The following is an 18,989-nucleotide window of genomic DNA, read 5'->3' as shown; positions in this document are numbered from 1 at the left end:
TTTGGAAGGGTTAGACCTTCCTTTCACTATTTCTGGTCTCCCTTCCTCCTGAGATGAATGTAGCTATTTTTACTCTCACTGTTTATGACTTACACTTCGCTAATTCTGAAGAATGGGGGAATCTTTTCTTGGCATATCCTATAGATCAACTTCTGAGACCTTTTCCCCTTTGGGTCTCTGCTTGCTCACAGAGGAGTGGGGCTCAGGAAAAGAACAGAGCTTAGCGACAGGAAGCAGCATCTCATCGCTGTGCCCTCTACCATTGTCTGGCTGCTTGGTAGACCACTTCCTGTGAGATATCCTCAAACTCTTCCTTCTATGCCTGCAAATACCCAGGACTTTTGGGCTACCCCTGACTCCTCAGAGAAAGTGAGTCTAGGTCAAAGGTGGCAAGTACCCCACCCCCACCACATACCATGGTGCTGACATCCCAGAGGATGGTGCTCACGGGTGCAGAGTCAGCAGCAATGACACTCATAGCAGGCAGGAAGCTTGTGAACAGTGGGCAGGGACCTGACAGGCTGCAGCATCCCATTCAGCTGTCGTGCACCAGCTGCTAGAGCCAGAGTCCAGAGGAGGCAGCCCTCCCTCCCCATTTTCACCTGCTCCGGCTCCCAGATTTTGCTTAATCTTCCAGGCAAAAGTTTTTCAAGTCAAACTGCCCTCATCTCACTCAAGGTTCTGGGGGACGTTATTCCTTTAGCTTTGGTTCCCTTAGCCAAACACCTATCAGTTCTATTTGGGATTTGCCAGTGGCCAGGAAGACAGGATTCAGTCTAGCTCAACTGAATTCTAGCTACACAGGAGGTGCCCAATAAACATTGGTTGAGTGGAAGGTGATGGCGGGAATGGTTTTTGCCAGATGGGATTCTTGGATTCTGGAAGTGACTTTTGTGGAGGGGAACCTTCCCTGTACATCCCGTGTGATGAGCTGGTGTGACTATTACCTATGCAGTTACCACAGAGAAGCAGTCTGGAAGTGTGGATTAGCAGTCTGGAAGTTGAGAAGAAAAACCAGCATGCCTGGTGTCCACAGACAGCGATGTCAGAGGGGCATCTGGGCCTGACCAGCTCAGGAGGCTTTGGAGAAGGGGGTGGACTGCATTGGAGGACACAGGTAATTAACAAAGCCTAATCAGGCAATGTCAGCAGGAGCAGGGCCCACTACTTAATTTGTGGAGCCCAGTTAAAAATGAAAACATTGGGCTCCTTGTTAAAAAGTTCTTAAGAATTTCAGAATGATGACAACAGATCATTAACTAACCATGAACTTCTAAACATGGGCCCCGTGTGACTTCATAGGTCACACACCCATGAAGTTGGCCTTGAACAGGAGTCATTACCTGTCCCTATTTTCACCTCAGCAGAGGACTGCTGGCAATGACTTGGGAAAGTGCTTGATGGCTAGTTGTGGTGTGCATGCCTGTAATCTCAGCTACTTGGGAGGTGAAGGTAGGAGGATTGTGGTTCAAGTCTGGCCCAGGCAAGGTTAGCAAGACCCTATCTGAAAATCAAACTAGAAGCAAAAGGACTGAAATTGTGGCTGAAGTGGTAAAGCACTTGTCTAGCATGTAGGAGGCCCTGGGTTCAATCTCCAGTATAGCCAACAACAACAACTCCCCTCTGATGCAGTCCCAAGGTCTCCTTGGCCTAACAGCATTCAGCCTACTTTGCTCGGGTTCTAGCTCCACTGTGCTTGTTTGGGGATCAGCCCTTTGCTCCGGACTGTGAATGAGTCTGGAGTCCTCCACAGCTAGCAGTTCTGAGCCATCATTTATCAAGGTCTACCATGCCCTTGGCAGAAGTGCTTTCTATACATGACCTCTAACCCTCTCCAAAATGCTTGGTGGTAAGTCTTTTTACCCCTGTCTTACAGATAAAACATGGCCAGAGACACAGTGTTTGGTTAAAGCCACGCAATGTATATATCGCAGGACCAAACCAGGACAGCTTCAAAACCCTTTCCATTCACAACCTGGCCTTGCAGTGCACAGTTGTGTCTTGTTAATTTTTGTGTCATCTGCGGGGCCTTGCTCGTAGAAGACTTTCAGTAAGTACTCTTTTTTTTTTTTTCTTTGAAATGCCAGGTTTGTGATAGAATCAATCAGAGGTAACACTCGAAACTGAATCAGGGCACTTGACTCCCAGGTAGCACTCTGTTCACTTGATTTGGTGCCCTTTTGTTTCTCCCAAGATAAGGATGGCTGCTAGGGGCTTCCCTGGATTCAAAGGCTCCATTGATTTCAGGGGTCTCCTGGCTTGGACTTGCCTTGCTCTTCTCACTGTCCTCAAAGGTACTGAGCTCAGTCCAGCCAACTGCTTCTTCTGAGTAGGTCCTCTGCCTAAACCACATGCCCCCTCCTGCCCTGGGGAGCTGGGCTGATGATGTAGAAACCCAGGCAACTTGCTCTCCCTTCTTCCAAGGATTCAGCCAGAGAAGTTCTCCATTGGCCAGTCTCCTGCTCCCTTTCCCAGGACTCCTCCTCACCTCTCTCAGCTTTCTCAGTGCTCCTCCAAACGGAAGGCAGGCACAATTGCTTTCATCTCTCCAGGAAAGAGAGGGAAGGGAGTGTGACCACAAAATAAAGGACATGGGAACATGGGTGAGCAGTGTTCCAAGTAAGGTCACTGTGTGTGGTGATGCTTCACTTTGTGCTTAATCAGAGCCCCTCTGGGTACCTGCAGGACATTGGAAGGGCAGGTCTGGCCAACACTGTAGAATTTGTGGAATACTACAGCCCTGCTTTCAAAAGTCAGGCTCACTTCACCATGGTCAGGAGATGTGGCCCAGGGGCCTTTGGTTCAGAAGATTGTCCTTATCTCCCAAGCCCCACACCTGGGAAGCTTTGCTCTTCCTCTGCCTCATTGTTGCCTGGCCTCACTGGAATCCCCCCAGTCTCTGAATTTGCCCACTGGTTTAAGAGTCCCCAGTTTAGGCTATCCTGTCATTTTCCTTCTGCTGGGACTTGGTGAGTGCCTTTGTGCAGCATGGGATCCTGCTTAGCTGAGTCTCTTTACCACTGGCTTCTGACAAAGAATCAGTTGAGAGGCCTGATAGGGAGGTTCTGTGGAGTCTTCCCATTTGGGGACAAGGGGATGGGTTGGCAAATCTCATTTGGAAGCTGTTACTTCTACCTGCAGAATATTCATCAGGACAGATTTTTACATAAATAATATGGAAAACTGATTGCATGTGTTTGCAGGCGATAGGGGATTTCCCCTTTGGGGTCCCAATTTAAGCGACAGGATTCCAAGAATGTGGGCTCACTGGAGCTTCCATTTGGAAGATCCTATTCTCCTGGGTCCTTCTGCGTGAGCTGGCTTGGGTTTCTTGCTGTTTTGCACATCTCTGCTTCTGTGCTTAGCAATAGCAGAGGAAGGGAGAAAAACCCCTGCTCTTCTGATGTTTATTTGACTATTGAGGCTAATTGTTCACTTGCTGAAAAGAATAAAATCAAAGACCAAGGATCTCTAAAATATTTCTTTTGCATGCACTCTCTCTCTTTCTGTACATATATGAGGATTTCTGTGGGTATGTAAGTAGGTACTTCGTCAAGTGAGATGTAAGCATCAAACTAAAAATAAAGATGAGAACCTTTTATAAAGAACCTTTCTCTCTTTTTCTCTCTTCTCTCCCCAAAGGTGCTGCCTTTCAGCTGTAATTATACCCTCTCTTTACCACTCACGGAGAGGCAGTCGCCCAGGTCCACGCATGCTGCAGCATCACCATGTGTATAATTGTATATAAAGACAAAAGGAGGATCAGATTTCAGGAGATGAAGCAAGCTGAGATTTGAGATCATAGCTGTGTGATAAATGTTTGGGGAAAGAGAATCCTATCCACTGGACTTGGTGCTCAGACAATGGCTCAAAACCCAGGCAGACCTCCGCAGGCCATTAGAAAAACCACTTCTCCGGAATATGTGTCTGTACAGGGAGAATGAGGAAAAGGTAGTAAAAGACTGCCTGAGTCTGTAGCCATCAGAGACTGCTGATAAAAACTGTGCATAGCTGAAAGAGCAAATTGCTCTTGTTTTTCAGTGATTGCTCTGGATTTTGAAATTAAACTCAGCAGGGTGAATGTACCTGCCTGAGTTCCAAGAGAGGAGGTGGGATTGGAGCTACAAACATCTATTTGTCAAGCTCTGGAGCTCTGTGCCTACCTTGCTCAGCTTCCATGACACAAATCTCAGGATTGGTGATCTCTTTTTAGCTCTACACTAGGCAGGAAAGTGGCAGCTTTTGCCTGGGCTGAGAGGAGGTCAAGGGAGCAGTGGCTCACACAGTAAGTCACAGCCTCTCTTGTTTTTCCCCACATCTGGGCTAAGCTTAGGGGTGAGTTAAATTGTTCGAGGTAAAGTCCAGCTCTCAGAAAGCCTTCAAGATTTCTAACCCTATTAGAATTTACTCAACCCTAAAATAACAGAGGTGTTGGGGACTCATTGCTTTAGGAAGGGTCAGATTCAAAAGTTATCGAGCAGGGTGAAAATTGCATGTTGTCAAAATTAGACTTGAGGGAGGGAGGATAAAGAAGAATGATGGAGGGGGTGAATTAACTAAGAGATATTATAAGCACTTTTGCTAATGTCACAAGGTACACCCAGTACAACAATAATATGATAATAAAAAAAGGGAAAAATAGGCTTTAAAATCCTTTAAGTCACTGGCAAAATATGCATCAAGCTACTTAGGCTCGGAAGGAGGAGAGCTGAGAGAGGGTGCCCCTGGGGGCGTTGCCCCTGCCTGTGCTCTCTGAGAGAATCTGTGAGGGATTCTTTTCAGTCTTCTCTGGCCAGCTGGCTCTGTTTGAATTTGCTGAAGTGAAATCCAGATAGGATGTGTTTACTGTGCACCAATGGGTGGTCCAAAAGGAAGGAAGTGAGGGAAGGAAGGAGGGAGAGAGAGAAAGTCTGCATAAGAACCTGTGTATTAGTATCTCTAGCTTGACCTTAGTAACTACTACCTAGTTTCACTCTGACACACTTACAGGCATCTAGCTAATAATAATAATAATAGCTAATACACGGCACTGAAAATGCACTAGGCACTGACTAAAAGCACTTTACATACATTTACCCACTCAATGCTCACAGTAACTCTGTAAAATGAACTTTATTATTCCATTTTACAGATGAGGAAACAAAGTCATAGAGCCCATGCATGGTTTTGTTTCTGTAGTAGTTTAAGATGAAGATGTGTGTTAGGAGGTGTGGGAAGAGCCTACTGGGGAGGAACTAGAAACTTCGACTTATTTCATGGGGTCTGCAGTGCTTGTTACAAACAGGAGGCCCTGCACTGGCCCATCTGGAGCTCAGCCACAGCGCTGGATTCAGCTGCCTTGCTCAGTCATCTCGGGGCTTTCCTCTGGGCTATTCTCTCTGGCACACTCTCTCTGCCCCCTTCATCCCAATAACTAACTTATCCGTGGTTAGCTTCTGTATTAGGAGCTATATTGGGGTCACTTCACCTGCTTAACCCCCTCCATCGTCTCACTGTCTGTTTTTCATCCACTGGACCAGATGGTTTTGGACAGGGATGCTGGCTGTCCCCCAGCTGTGTCCACGGACTTGGCACAATGCCTGGGGCTGTCGTACATAGTGCTACAGTCTCTCATTTCCTGTCTAGTTTCTAAAACACAAGGCACCTCCCACTTAGCATAAGCAATCTATTCCTAAAAATCAGATGTTCTGTACAAAAGTGGTAACTGGAGCCTACTTTCTATTACTTTAAATGAGAAAAATTTTGTGTTGCACATCAACCCCAAATTCCTAAGCATTTTCCTAAAACATAGGTGAAATATAGTAGAATGTCTCCATGCAACTAAAAGACTCCTCTGCGAGGATGTAAAATGCCTACCACATCCCTTCCTGATCCAACTGTTAATGTGATGCTTGAGAAATGACTGCCCTAGGTGTAGTAAAACCCTCTCTTCTGGTGGATTGGTTTTTTTCTCCCTGGCTTTAGTCTCTACTTCAAGTTTAACACTGTCTCAAATTTGGGGGAACTTGTATACAATAATAAACAAAAATCAGTGCAAGTTATGTAAGGCTCTGGAAATCTGTTTAGGGCAAGCACAAAACAGACAGGGAATGTCTCCCACAGAACATGAAATGCTACCAAGTGGATTTGGAATGGAACTTAAGTTTCCTCCCACACATTGTCTGTTAAAAATGGTGCACTCAGTTTTGGGGTTGCAAATGTAATTTATTATTTTTTTTCTAAAATTCATACAACATTTTATTCACAAAATATTTAGAGTACTATTCGTAAAATATTTTATTATAGCTAGTGCCTTCCTTCTTATTCCTTTCTACTTTCTTGTTTTCTTTCCTTTCTTAATGCTTTCAAAACAATTGAGTCCTTGACATTTGGCTGTGACCAGTGAAGGGGTCAAATTTGTTACCACAGCATAGAGATTATTCTGAGTGAAAGACACTTGAGAATCAATAGATGCAGGAAGGGCCTTTCTCCGGACTTCCTTTTCTGCCTAAAAGCAGAGCCTTCCAAAAGCATTCTTCCATAAGAGGGGCATTCTGTGCCAAGGGACAATTGACTTCTGTTACCAGAGATGAGAAGTTGGTGCCAAGGCATAAATAATCCTCATTAAAATAAATCTTATTGTATTATAAGAAATTGATTCACATGATTATGGAAGCTGAGAAGTCCTATGATCTGTAAGCTGGAGACCCAGGAGAGCTGGAGATGTAGTTCCAGCCTGAGTCCAAAGGCCCAAGAAGGAAGGAAACTCATGGTACAAGTTCTAGTTCAAGGCTGACGGCCTGAGAACTAGGGGAGTTGACGTAGAAGTTCTAGTAGGAAGGCATGACATGAATGCTAGCTCAAGCAGCCAGGCAGAGAGAGTGATTTCTCCCTTCCTCTGTCATTCTGTTCTGTTTAGAGCCATCCATCAAGATTGCATGATGTCCCTCTACACTGGGAAGGGAAATCTGCTTTGCTGTGGTTTGAGTATCCCCACTCTGCCTCATCCTGAAATTGAATTGTGAGGGATTAAGAGGTGGGACCAGGTGAGATCTTTAAGAGGTGGGTCATGAGGACAAAGTCTTCGTGAAAGGATTCATTCAAGGGTTAATGGATTAATGGGTTATCTTGAGAATGGGTCTGTTATAAAAGCTAGTTTGGCTCTGTCTCTTGTGTGCACCCTCCTACCATGTGATACCCTGCATTTCCTTGGGACTCTGCAGAAACTCTCAAGAAAGACCTCATTAGCTGTGGCTTCCCAATCTTGAACTTCTCAGATTTTAAAACCATGAGTGGAATAAATCTTGTTTACTTATAAATAATCCAGTCTCAGGTGTTCTGTTATAGCAATGGCACAATTCAAACGCTCATCTCATGTTTAATCATCCTCAAAGACACAACCTGAAATAATGTAATACTATTCAATCAATTATCTGGTCACTCCATCACCTTGCATTTATTTCTCCCATGTATTGTCAGTTATTTCCTGTTAATGATCTCTTGACTCATAACCTATTCCCCTTGTTAACAAGGTGAATAAGCACCACATTCTATCAGCTTCTTTGAACCACTTTCTTTGTGAGCTCCAGAGAACATAAATATTGTCTTTTCTTTTGTCAGTTTAATTCATAGACCATCTGCCCCCAATTACTGAACCAAAGAGGGATGAAGAGATTTTTCTTCCCTGGCATGCTCTATTAGGAAAATTGAATCAGGAATAATTCTGTGGCATGTGTCTTATTTTCAAACTTTAAATATCTCCACATATGCTGAAGCAAGACAGAGCCACTTCTGCTCTGATGTTTTCATGCATATGACACTGACATAGTTTACTTATGATTTTGTTGGGGACCTGAGACTGAACCTAGCTCTGGAACCATGGCCTTGTAGTAGGATTTGATCTAAGGTGCAAAATCTGCCTGTATGGCTCTTGGTTCCTGGCCAACCCTTCAACTTTCTGGTCTATGGAAGCTGCCTGGAATTCTTGACTCATCTGATTAAGATACTAAGTCCTCCATTATAAAGTTTAACTAGGCTAAAATAGAATAGAAAGGACATTTCCCAGCTTTCCTTACTGATTAGGTGTGGCCATATGATAGTTCTTACTAGTGGACTGTGAGTGTAGGTGACAGGTGTCACTTCTGGAGTGTCAATATATCATCCCCACCTTGTTTGTGGGAGATACATTCCAAGACCCTGAAGGGAATGTTTACAACAATGGATAGCACCAAGCCAAATATATGTATGTTTTCCTATACATAAATACCTATGATAAATTTTAATTTATAAATTAGATACAGTAAGAATTAACAACAATAATAAAATAGAATTAAAACACTATAATGACTGTAATAAAATTTATATGAATGTAGTCTCTCTCTCTCAAAATATATTATTATCTTATACTCTCCCTTCTTGTGATGGTATGAGATGGTACAAGGCCTACATAACAAGATGGAGCAAGGTGAATGGTGTAGGCAGTGTGGCTGGTCTTAGGTTACTAAATACAAGGGTTACTTGAACACAAACACTGTAATACCATGGTAATCAAGAGATGGCTACTTAGTGGCCAGGGGTAGGTAGCATACAGTGTATGGATACATTGGACAGGGGAATGATTTCATGTTCTAGGTACAACAGTGCAGGACAGTGCAAGACCCCATAATTCTACTCAGAATAGCATATGATTTTAAATTTTTGAATTACTTATTTCTAGAAATTTCCATTTAATCTTTTGAGGCCATGATTGACTGTAAGTAACTGCAACCACAGAAGGTGAAACCCACTTATAGAAGGGATATTGTGTCTTTTGGAAGTCATGGGATCAATAAAGATCCTCAACATTGTCATAAAGCAGTTTTGCCCAAGATGGGCACTGTGCAAACTACCAAGAACCTGGCTTTGCACAGTTCACATTCACCGAAGCCAGGAGCGTGTAAACACAGTCCTTGGCATAAATTGTGCTCCACAGCGTTCATGTGTCGAATGAATGCACAAACAAATAAATGACTGGATTGCATAGAGGTCTAGGCATTCATGACAAATGGTGGTCATCTTTCATTATTTAAGATGGATGACTTCTCAGACAGTTCAGCTTTCAGTGGCCCCTAGGCTGGCTAGTGCGATCACTTCTCCCTCTCCATTGCCTTTATGAGATCCATCTAGCTGGGTCATGGTCGCATCCTCCCCGGTTTGTGAGCCCGTGCATGATGTCTAACACACAGAGTGTGTGGAGGCTCATAGAGAAACAGGCTAGAAGCAAGGCATGCTATTTTGTGGAACTTACCAAGCCTTTTCTTCTTTTAGCATCTCAGCCAGTTTCTGTCTTTCAAAACTTTATTCCTTGGATTCATATCAAATAAAGGAACAGAAACGCATTTGTCGCATAGCAAGGGGTGACTACGATGCCTTGAGGGTAACAATCTTTTCCCACACAAGATAAAACAGACAGTATCCCATTTGAAGCCTTCCAGAACTGGGTGCCCAAGAAGTGCCAGAGTTCTCAGATGTTAATTTCCTTGCACCTGGCACCAGCTGGATTGAACTTTGCTCTCAAAAAAAAATCAGACCTTAAGGTGTACCAACCCTCTTCCACAAGGTCTCTGACCATCCAGAAGGGAAATAGACTGGACGTCAGCTAACTGTGACCTTCTGAGAAGCCTGCTTACATCCTTAGCACCCTGCCCTTGAATTCTTACCATTCTTATTTGGAAAGAAATGTCACAAGGACATGGGCCCAGCAGCATTGATTGTCTTGATAGTTTGTTGATTAAGTCCAGGAGATATGCTGGCATCTGCAAATACATCTTATTAGGTGTGATCAGGCAAGTAAATTGTCCCTGCCCTCCAGCATGCTACAATAATTAACTCTAATACTAACAAGTAAAAGTTAATCACAGCAGGTGCAAAGCCTGGCTGTCTTTGTCTGTATGTAAAACCTTCCTATCATGGCTTCAAGGTGTTAGCTCTGAGACTTGGAACTGTTCTTTGAAAAAGAGCCTTTCCTTTCAGTGAGACTGTTCTACATACTATTATTTTAATTTAATTAGATTTTAAAAAGGTTAACCATGACATTTTAATAGCTTAAGCTCACATTAATATTCTGAGAACACTGTTTAGCCCAGCCACTTGTGATTTAAAAAACATGTCTTTCCAGAAAAGGATTTGGCTTTTAGGACAATTACTGAAAAATAGCTTTCATTTGATTAAGATGGATATCTTGCTATTTTAAAAGTTATTGAAATAAAGCACACATGAGACATTGGTAAATGTTAAAACTGTAGCTTGATACAGTTGATCCAGGGGAAAGGAGGACTGGGCTGTGTGTTTATGGAGATTACCCCGAAGGTGGCTAATGTCCTTCAGCAATGAGCAAATTAGTGGACTGTGCTTGTGATGTGTGTGTTGTCAACCTCATGTTTTATTTATTTGCCTGAGAGCTGATATCTTCATTAGGGAGTTTAGAGAGCAAAGCAAGATGATATTTACTGGCCTGGCAAACTAATAAGCTCTGCTCGTGTTTCTCCTTTTGCTATCACGGCTAATCGCTGCTTTTTAAAAATAGCTATTCGATATGCTAATGGATCCTATGGGAATGGGAGTCAACCATAACTTCCTGTAGAGGGAGGCGGCAAGGACTGATTCAGTGTCGCGGTGCACATGGCTACTGTGTGCCAAGCGCTGTGCTAGCGTTAGGTGTCGGCTTCTAGACCCTCACAGCTAGCAGGAGCTGGCACAGATGATACAACTGGGTCTCATTCTACAGTGCACACAGTTACGGGTGCTATTCTTGCCCCAAAGGAGCACAGGGGACAGGTGATGAGTTTAGCCTGCTGTGACTGGTGATAGCTGCAAAGAGTCGGAGGGAGCTAGGACTTGAAGGACTAGAAAGACTTCATCAGAGGGATTTAGATGAGGCAGACTTTTGCTCAAACCCCTGGTCCTCAAGCCGTGGTCTTCAGCATCAAAGGACCTGGAACTTGTTAGACATGCGCATTCCAGGCCTCTCACAGGACCTACTCCACCGAAGATCAGTGGGAGGCAGGTGTGTGTGTGTAGGTGTGTATATGTATTTGCATGAGTGTGTCAAGCAGTCAGTTCTTTAACTAGCTTTGCAGATGTTTCTGACACTCACCAGAGTTAAGAATGTGTTTTTTCACAACCCCTCTCATGAACTGAGAGACATTTGACTTGACCATTGGTGGGGGCGTGGAGGGATGTCTACCAGGCTATGGACCTAGAAAGGTCACTGGGATCAATTTTGAAAGAAGTGGAGGATATTAATATTTGTATTAGTTATCTTTATGCATGGGTGTTTACCTAAAGACAGATCTGGTGCCAGGTAACAGGAACCAACTCAAACTAGCTTAAACAAAAAGAAAATTTATTAAAAAGACACTGTGATATCTCATTGTAGCCAAGGAAAAATCTGACAGCCAAGGCTCAGTAAGGCATTTTTTTCCTCCTTCCTCTATTTTATATTATTTCTTTAGGATAGGCTCCCAGATGTATGTTTACTGGTTCAGAGAGTGTGAACAATTCATGGCTCTGATGTGTATGGCCAAAAAGCTTCTAAGAGCTTGTCATAGTATGTGAGGCCACCAACATTGAACACAAGCATTACCAACATAACTTTGTATTGCTAACTTGATAGGATGAAATCGTATATCATTGTAGTTCATAATGTATTAATATTATTATTTGCAGTGCTGGGGATCAAACCCAGGGCCTTGTGCATGGTAGGCAAGTGCTTTACCACTGGGCTGCACCCTCAACCTGCAATTGGTTATTAATGAAGTCAAATATTTAAAATTATTTAATTTACAAATTATGTATCCTAGTTCAAAAAGGTATTTTGCTCTTTTTTATTTTTATTTTTAATTTTTTTTGGTGAGGGGGTTGCTCTTATTTTACCAGGAGAGGACGTACTTTACTCTTTAGGGATTCTGGATAGCAGTACTTCTAGCAAAATAAAGAGGAAATCATGTGGTTTTGGTGGCTACAGAGGCTGTCAACTTAGCAATGCTTAGCCATGGGAACAGGTTCATCATTGTTTTCACTAGCAGCCAAAAGGGCCATGGTGTCACAAGAACCACGTCCAGATCTCAACTCTGCCACTTACAGGTCTTGTGATTTGGTGTCAGTTTCTGCACTCCCCTGAGCCCATTTCCTTGCAGCCTACATGATATTTTAAAGACCAGAATGAGATAGGTACTTGTTTCTGATGTATTTTATGCTTGGTAAACTGCAAAGCACTAAGCAAATGTAAGAAATCACTATTGTGACATTGACTTGCTTGTAATGTCCCCATGAGGTCACACCAGGTCTGGAATTTTGCTGTTTACTTACAAGCAGAAACATTAGTAGTCTATATCAGCTCTTTCACGTCTCACACAAGTGGGATATTCACATAAGTGGTATTTCAGGTAATATTTTTGTCTCCACTAGCTGGTGAGGGGCTTTACAAATATGTAGAAGAAGCATATATGAAGATGCATCCTCTGGATGCATCGTTTTATTTGTTTCTTTCTGTATCAGTTGATGTGCCAAGCAAGAGCTGGTCCAAATCCTGCTACCATGTAACTTGTGTGTTCATTCAGAAGGACACACATACAAGCGTCTCTATGTTTTTTTGGTAGTATTGGAGTTTGAACTAGAGGCCTTCCTCTTGCTAGGTAGGCACTCTACCACTTGTGCCACATCAGTGGTAGTCCGTTTTTTTAGTTTGTTTTTCAGATAGGCTTTCATGCTTTTGTCTGGGCTGACCGTGGACCAGGATCTTCCTCCTTCTGCCTCCAGAATAGCTGGGATTTGTCCTTAGGCCTGACATGGGTCTTTAGTTGACTGAACAGTGCTTTACAGTTTACAAGATACATTTATTGTAATTCATGCATTTGATTCTGCCAATTAAGTCATGAGGAAGGCTGAGAGGCATAATGTTTTAGAGTCAGAAAGGTTAGGTGACTTGTCCTGGACCCTCTAACAGAGTGAATCTTGGGTTGGACCCTGTGCCCAGTCCCCTGGACCCTGGCCCCTTTCCCATGGCACCACACTCATCCTTCCGTTTCATTCTCATATTTACAGTGGATTAAACTTACAACGAATCCAAATAATGGGATTCCCTTAAAAAAATCTTACCTCATCTTAAAAACTGGGGTTGGAGCCGGGAGCTGTGGCACACCTGCAATCCCAGCACTTGGGAGGCTGAGGCAGGAGGAATGAGAGTTCTTGGCTAGCCTGGGCTACATGGTAAGACCTTGTCTTGAAAAAGTCAAAACAAGAAACAACCCCCAACAATCTGGGTTGGCTTTTGTTCTGGGAAATGCAGCTCCAAATGTAATTAAGAAAAGAAAGCCCAGCAGCCAGAAATTAAAAAGCTAAAAGAAAAAGATAGGGTCTGGAAAGTCCCTGTTGACCTAAAAAGCCAGGCAGTGGGTCCACTGGGGTCAGAGAGCTGTTGGGGAATGGGGGTGGGGGTGGGGGCCTGCAATGCAGTACTGGCTCAGCTCTGCTCTGGCGGGAAAGTGTCTCTGCTAGTCAATGGAATTACAGAGATGGCTCTAAGGGATAAAGGGAGATAAGTGAGCCAGATAGAAAAGCTTGCAGAAAATTGAACAAAAGCAGGAGAAGATGACGTGGGCTAAAAAAGCAACTTGGGGCCTCTGGGTAAGAGAGGAAGCCTGCTGCCTTAGCCTGTCTTCACCCAGAGTGGAAGAGATGTACAGTCAATAATACAGGCCGGTCAGAGGAAGGGTTTGTCTGAGGCCTGGCTGGGAGGGGCAGGTTCACTCCCTCTTCTGAGTGCTTTGCATGTGGGTGGCTGCACAGCAGAATGGTTTACTCACCTGATGATCTCCTCCACTGGACGGTGACCCTCAGGGGGCAAAGCTGCATGTTCAGCTTTTATCCCCAAAATCTGACACAGTGCCCTGGCCACATCCAAGCTGGCGAGTGGTCACTATGGGTTTGTGGACACACTTAGGCTAGAATAAAAAGACTTCAGAAACTTACGACCCAGATGGCCTGAGTGCTCTAATTTCTTCGGCTTTTGGGGGCTACCTTTCAGTTGGCAGTACAATAGGATGACCTAAACCTGTGTCTCTTTCTTGTGAACCCAGTGTTCGCAATATCTCTAAGAATTGTGGGTAGCCCTGTTTCTTCTTGAGCTCCAAGTTCCTGCTTCTGGTGAATCATTTTTGATTTTATCATGTCTTTTCTCCTGTACATACACAATGTCATTTTCTGTATACCATCTCCCCTGAATGGACAGAACCTCCTCTCTTCACTTTCTCAGGGCAGCCACACACATGTCATGACCTGTGGCTGCAGACTTATTGAAGGACCCTGGTATTAGTGCTGGTTACACTAATCACACAGCACGTTAGCATATATTCATGATACAGGGGGATACATTGTGCCAATTCTGATAGCCTTACATTGCACATTGGAATATGCCTGGGAGTGGTATTGCTGGATCATATGGCAGTTCTATTTTTGAGGAATCTCTATGCTGCTTTCCATAATAGTTGTACTAATTTACACTCCGACCAATAGTGTATAAGGGTTCCTGTTTTGCTGCATCATCTCCAACATTTGTTGTTGTTTGTGTTCTTGATGATAGCCATTCTAACGGGGGCAAGATGAAATCTTAGTGTAGTTTTGACTTGCATTTCTTTTATGGCTGGGAAATTGAGCACTTTTACATGTATTTATTAGCCATTTGTATCTCCTCCTTTGAAAATTCCCTATTTAATTCATGTGCCCATTTCTAAATTAGGTTGTTGATTCTTTGGAGGTTTGAGTTTTTTGAGCTCCCTGTAGATTCTAGATATTAGCCCTTTATCAGATGAATAGCTGGCAAAGATTTTCTCCCATTCTGTGGGCATTCTCTTAAGTCTGGTGACTATTTCCTTCGCTGTGCAGAAGCTTTTCAGTTTGATGCATCCCATTTGTTCATCCTTTCTCTGTTGAGACACTGGAGTTCAATTTAGGAAGTTGTTGCCTGTGCCTATATGTTCCAGTGTATTTCCTATTTACTTCTTGTAGTATATAACATTATTTTTATAAAACCAGAAAGAAATTGGTTACTAGCCATTTTCTTATGGAACTTCCTCATTTATATTGATTCCATTCACCACCATGTTGCTTTGTCTATTTTTACTTTCCCCAATTGCTTTATTCTTCCCTGGTAGATCATCTTTGAAAATTGATCCCATGGAGAAAGAAGGGGAGCAATGAAGCTGAGCCAGTCCCAGTTGTTCTTTTAAATTTATAATCATGGGGTGCATTTGGGAAGAGTAACTCCCAGTTGGAGGGATAAGAACCAGGGAGGAGAGAGGTAGGGAAGTTACTCATCTTGAAGATTGTTCTCAACTCCTTGTTGAAATTTGTTAGTTTGTTACTCTCTGTTCTCAGTTTAGCATGACTAGCCTTGATGCCTGAATGTAAAACAGTGGCCAAGAGGACAATCCGTGATATCCCTGCTTTACTGCTGAGATAGTTTCAAAGAGGATTTCTTTTGCTCTTAATTGCCACCATCCTCCTTTAGATGTCAAGTGTCACATGCCAACCAGCAGGCACCTGCAAATGATATTTTTGTTTTCCTTTATTTTGTGACATTTGTAATTTAGCATCAATAGTTACTGTGCACACAGTGATAGCTCTGGGCTAGGAATGATAGAATATACTAATATGATTAAAACATGCGCCTGCCCTCAAACTACTCACGATGTAGTAGAAAATAAATACAAGGTTGTGTTAGACCTTTTAAAGTGCTTTTGAAAACATTATCCTACAATACCTTTGAAATAGGGAAGGCAAATGATGATCTGACTTGAAAAATGACAAGACAGAGACTTAGAGCTATGAAATGACTCTTCTGGACTCTCACAGCTAATGAGTGATAGAACTAGAACCAGAGGGTGCAGTTTTGACTCGTGGTCTGGTGCTCCTCCCACTGTGCCAACGCCTACACTGTGTGATCACATTCCCAGGAAAAGAAGAAAGTCTCCTGAAAACCACTGGATTGGTTCCATGTATGGAAAAAAAATCTCATCAGCTCTTGGGAAAAGGAATATGCTGCAATAGGGAGCCACTTTCCTCTTTATTTTTTCTGCCCTCAAAGGCTAGTGTTCAAATTCTACAGTTTCAATAAATCTTATCAAGGTGATTTTCAGGAGAATGATATTCCAAAAAATGCTTAGGTTTTTCAGGTTAGCAAGATGTGAAGGCCATTTTCCTATTCATGGAGAGATTTTAAGCAAATTTTATCTATAAGTTGAATAATTGTTGACACCCAGAGTTCAATAAAGTTTACTGAATATAAACAAGTATATAATAGAGTCTTTTTTGTGTGTGACAAAATCAGTGTTTTTTAAAGCTTTTGTTGACTTCTCTTGGTCAGAGAAAACTCATTAAGGAAGATGTGAATTATGAATATACATAGCCTGTGAGGTGGTGCAGATCGAGAAAATGGAGGTAGAGCAGCACTGAGTCACTTTCAACATGTCCCGAAGTAGGTTTTCATAGAGCAGTTTTGTTTTCTTTATACAAGGCTTTGAACATTCCAGAACAGTCATAGGCTACATGGAAGTGTAAGTAGACTTCTGCCTCTAGAAACGCCAAGCAGAGAAAGGCAAGAACTTTAATGGCACCATCATCAGCTTCTGCACACCGTCCTACTTGCTGCACTCAGTGACTTGCTTCCTTATTGTTGGATCAGGCTGATTTATGATTTTCTAGCATCTGCAAAAACAAAACCATAAAACCTAAACCTGCCATTTTGATTATCTCCTTCACTTTACTCTCCTGGACTATTCTGAAGTTTCTGCTTGACAGTGCCAAAGATTTTGGGGGTGCTGTGTATAGATTATCAGTATATCCGGGGATTGCTTCCCTGCTGTGGTCACAGACAAATATATGAGGATTTTCTGTGCATTAGAATAGACCTGAAAAGTCCTGGTGGTTGATGTGAACTAACAATCAGCCCCTAGCATGTCGTACCATGAGGATGTTCAATGAACATGCATTGACTGATGACCAGCCTCTGATAAATGTAGCATACATTATCATCTTTCTTTGAAGCCATTACCATGATATTAAATACCTGCCCTCATATGGCTTCCCAGGTTTAAATGTCTTGTCATATGACTTGGAATGTTTGATAAATAATAGCATTGTTATTTGAGAATAAAGATAATCAGTGTTTATTGTTTTCTAAGTGCTAGGATCTGTGCTGCTTTTATTTCATCTCATTCAAATTCTGTAAGACAGGAATTGTTATTATTTTTCAAAATAGGATCGCACTATGTAGCCTAAGATGGCCTTGAACTCATAGTCCTCTTGTTTTCGCCTTCTGAGTGCTGGGATTACAGGCATGCCCCACCCCGCCCATCTTAAGATGGGAATTATCAGGGGTCTGTTGATCTTGTTTATTTTTTCAAAGAACACGCCTGGCCCAAAAGACCAAAAATCATATGTTCTCCCTCATATGTGGACATTAGATCAAGGGCAAACACAACAAGGGGATTGGACTTTGATCACATGATAAAGCGAGAGCACACAAGGAAGGTATGAGGATAGGTTAGACACCTAAAAAACTAGATAGCATTTGTTGCCCTCAACACAGAGAAGCTAAAGCAGATACTTTAAAGCTACTGAGGCCAATAGGAGAAGGGGACCAGGAACTAGAGAAAAGGTTAGTTCGAGAAGAATTAACTTAGATGGTAGCACACATGTACAGGAAATCAATGCATGTCAACTCTCTATATAGCTATCCTTATCTCAACCAGCAAAAACCCTTGTTCCTTCCTATTATTGCTTATACTCTCTCTTCAACAAAATTAGAAATAAGGGCAGAATAGTTTCTGTCTGGTAGTGAGGGGTAAGGGGGGGTAAGGGAGGAAGTGGGAGGGGAAGGAAGAGGGGGAAAGGGAGAAGAAATGACCCAAACAATGTACACACATATGAATAAAATAAAAATTAAAAAAAGGATGGGAATTATCCTCACTTTAAAAATGAGGAAATTGATGCAAAATTTCTTAATATATTCAAAATTATCAATCTTTTTGTTTATAATGAGTGCTGCATTTGTCTTCTTTAAGAAATCTTTCCATACCTTAAGATCTAAAGTATAGTTATCTAAATTTCCTCTAAAAATTTTATTTTTTGACACTTAAGACTTCATAAATTATTTTACTTTTTTATTAATATGTATTTATTGCACATATTAGTGGGGTTTAGTGTGGAATTGTTCCACATTCACTCAACAAGTGCTGATCAAATTCAACCTCCCATTGTCCTCCCAACCCCACCCCCCTTTTTAATCTCTATGTCACTATTTTATATTCAGGTCAACATCTTTTTTAGCTTTCACATGTGCCTTTCTCTGTCTGGCTTATTTCACTTTACATAATATCCTCCAGTTCTATCTGTGTTGCTGTAAATGATAGGATTTTATTCTTCTTTCTGACAGTATAATATTCCATTGTGTGTATATAACACATTTTCTTTATTTGTTCACTGTTTAGGGCATCTGGACAAGATTTCATAGCTTAGCTATTGTGAATAGAGCCACAATAAATGTGGGCACACACAAATCTCTTTGGTATGCATATTTCATTTCCTTTTGCTATGCACCCAAAAGTAGTATGGCTGGATCATATGGTAGTTCTATTTTTAGCTCCCTTTTTTTTTTTTTTTAACTCTGTTTGTTTTGGAGAGAGGGTCTTGCTTTTTGCCTAGGCTAGTCTGGAATACACTCTTCCTATTTTATGGTTTTGCCACAGCTGGAATGACAGGTGCATGACATACTACCCAGTTTTTATCCATTGAGATGAGTCTCACAAACTTTTTTGCTGGGGCTGGCCTGGAACCTTGATCCTCCTGATCGCAACCTCCCAAGTAGCCAGGATTACATGTATGAGCCACTGGCATCTGGCTTATTTTCAGTTCTTTATCAGACATTTTTGTCAGTATCATTTTCTTTGGTATCTGTTGCTCCAGTTATTGTG

The 18,989-nt window shown here is 42.3% G+C and overlaps 1 long non-coding RNA gene across 1 annotated transcript; it reads left to right on the top strand.

Annotated features, from left to right (window-relative positions):
* The first annotated feature begins 868 nt into the window (after nt 1-868).
* On the top strand, nt 869-6,144 carry LOC141423923 (uncharacterized). The gene is made up of 3 exons (XR_012448687.1): nt 869-1,117; nt 1,877-2,050; nt 3,643-6,144. It is a non-coding gene; the product is annotated as an uncharacterized lncRNA (long non-coding RNA).
* Nucleotides 6,145-18,989: the final 12,845 nt, after the last annotated feature.

The sequence above is a fragment of the Castor canadensis genome, chromosome 6, assembly GCF_047511655.1.
Source record: "Castor canadensis chromosome 6, mCasCan1.hap1v2, whole genome shotgun sequence".
NCBI lineage: Eukaryota > Metazoa > Chordata > Mammalia > Rodentia > Castoridae > Castor > Castor canadensis.
Note: the sequence above shows the minus strand (reverse complement) of the source record. Positions and strands in the feature narration are given on the sequence as shown.